This window comes from Physeter macrocephalus, chromosome 2 (assembly GCF_002837175.3).
Source record: "Physeter macrocephalus isolate SW-GA chromosome 2, ASM283717v5, whole genome shotgun sequence".
Lineage (NCBI taxonomy): Eukaryota > Metazoa > Chordata > Mammalia > Artiodactyla > Physeteridae > Physeter > Physeter macrocephalus.
This window is the reverse complement of record NC_041215.1, coordinates 14,843,945-14,846,454: the sequence shown is the minus strand read 5'-3', so window position 1 is coordinate 14,846,454 and position 2,510 is coordinate 14,843,945. Positions and strand designations below refer to the sequence as shown.

At 50.2% G+C, this 2,510-nt stretch overlaps 1 pseudogene; it reads right to left on the bottom strand.

Annotated features, from left to right (window-relative positions):
* LOC102980679 (phosphatase and actin regulator 2-like) overlaps window positions 1-1,630 on the bottom strand; it is a 2,259-nt pseudogene extending 629 nt beyond the window's left edge.
* Between the last annotated feature and the right edge of the window lie 880 nt (window positions 1,631-2,510).

The window sequence follows — 2,510 nt, the reverse complement described above, 5'->3', positions numbered from 1 at the left end:
GGCGAACCCGTGTCCCCTGCATCGGCAGGCGGACTCTCAACCACTGCGCCACCAGGGAAGCCCCCTTCTTCATTCTTTTGCTTCAGGATATTTCTTTGCTCTAATTCTTCAGTTGTGGGCCTCTGGCTAAGTCTCCTGACGAGCTCGGTTCCAATCTGCTGTCGGATTTCCTGCCTCTCTTCTTCAGAGGTACACTGCAAGATGTTTCTGTCCTCTAATCCCTTCTTAGACGGTCTGTTGCCAAGTTTGATAGCAAGAGTATCCCTTCGTCGTATTTTACTTGCCAAAGCACTTTCTCCACTGCCATCCTCGTCCTCATCCTCTTCCCCGTCATTGTCATCAGAGTCAGGGTCATTGGCCTTGTACTCCTTTTGGCCTTCGTCCTCTGAGGCCCTGAAGGATTCGGAAGATTCTCCCATCAGCCCAGGAGTCAGGAGTTGAGGCGCTGCCTTCCCCAGCTCGTCTTTGGTTGTGAAACATTTTGCATTTTCTCTGCTAACACTTAAGTCGGTGCCTGAGGGGACAGTGGTGCTGTTTGTCGCCTCTTCAGTCCAGAGAAGCTGACTTGGGTCTAAGGCAGGGACGGGCAGGTCGGCTCCGTTGCTGACCAGGACGGCAGGAGTGTCTGAGGCAACAATGCTCTGCTCCTCCAGAGGGAGAGGAGGGGTGGGGGGAAGAGGTGCCAGGGGCAGTCTGCTCGGGTTTGAGACTCACCACCCTGGTCTCCTTTAAGGTCAGATATGCCAGAAGTGGTTGCATCTGAGGACGGCTGAGACATTGGCTGTCTGCCAGTTTTCTTCTTGCCCTCTGTGATTGCTTGTTTTGCTAGAGACTGTCTCCTTTGAAGCTTTAGGACGAGATGAGGTGGAGGAAGTAGATGGTGAAGCTGTTGCTTTGGAGCCAGTTGTTTTTCTTGAATGAGAGGAATCAGAAGCCTCTCGGGTTGCATTTCGGCTTGTTGGCTTGGGTGGAGGGACGGGGGCCTGCTTACCAGGAGCCTTGGTAATTTTTTTAATAGGAGGCACTTCGTCACCCTGGGGGCTGGCCCCAGCAGCGGCCCCTTTTGGAGGCACAGGTGTTTTTTGGGGCTTAGGTTTGGGTGTAGGCTTAGGAAGAGCTGGAGGAGGTAGAGCAGGAGCTGCCAGTGTTTCAGAGTGGTGTTCAGGGTTCTCTTTCTTATCTTCTGCCTTTTCCTCCAGAGGTGGTGCTTTTTCAGCTACAGAGCCATTACCTTCTTCAGATTTTATTACATTTTCCTCTCAGGTAGATTCCTCTCCGATGGGTATCATGTGCCCGTTTGAATTTTCAAAGTTAACTCTTACATCTCCATCTTGATCAGGCAATTCCTTAAGAACTCCCCTTCCTATCAGCTCCTCTCTACTTTGTCTTGTAGAAATCTTCCTTTCTAATAGTGCTGATGTTTCTCTAAATTTGTCACTGGTCTTCTTTTTCCTCCATTTCCAAGGCTTAAAGATTTTTACCAGTGGTGGAGAGTTTCCCCTTTCTCTTGAAGGGAGGTGTTTGGGAGCCTGCTGTTGGGCCATCTGAGTTTGCTATAGAAGCTTTTTCCAGTCCGTCAACGCTGCTGGGCTGCGGGGACAGCGTGGAGACGGAGGTCTGGCCCATGTCTCGGGTCTCAGGGTCAGGTCGGGCGATCACGCGGCTCTTTTGGTCCTTGGATCGTGGATCCGCTCGCAGACAGATTCCCAAGCGTTCATTTCCCGGTCCGTGCGGAGCTGCCCGCCGGGTCCCCTCACCTTCTCCCCTTCGTGGGTCTCCCAGCCCGGCCGGCCGCAGCCGGTGCCCAAAGACATTTATTAAAAAATTAAAAATGAAACAAAAACCCAAACAAAAAATGAAACAGCAACAAATAAATTTATGTGCACTCTAAACATCAGAAAAGTATGTTTTTTATAAACAGATTGATTGAGGTATAGGTGACATGCAGTAAACTGCACATATGTATTCAACTGGCTAAGTTTTGACACATGTATCCGCCTGTGAAACCACCACCGCAATCGAGAGAGCCCCATTTCCAGTGCCAGTCGCAAGGCTAGGCCTCCAGGATTTCTGAAAGACCAGTTATACATCATGGGTTCCAAAGACCCCCTTCTTGGGTTCAACAGTTTGCTAGAATGGCTCACAGAACTCAGGAAAACACTTTACAATTACTTTTCTGTTGTTGTTGTTTTTGTTTTTTTAAATGAAGGATACGACTCAGGAACAGCCAGATGGAGGAGATGCACAGGACAAGGTATGTGGGAAGGAGCACGGAACTTCCGTGCCCTCTCTGGACAATGTCACCCTCCCAGCACCTCCACGTGTTCACCAACTCAGAAGCTCTCTGACCCCACCCTTTTGGGTTTCTATGGAGGCTTCACGACATAGGCACGACTGATTAAATCATTGGTTATTAGTGATTCAGTATCAACCTCCAGCCCCTCTGCTCTCCCCGGAGGTCGGGGGGTAGAACTGAAAGGTCCAACCCTCTAATTGTGTGGTTAGTTCCC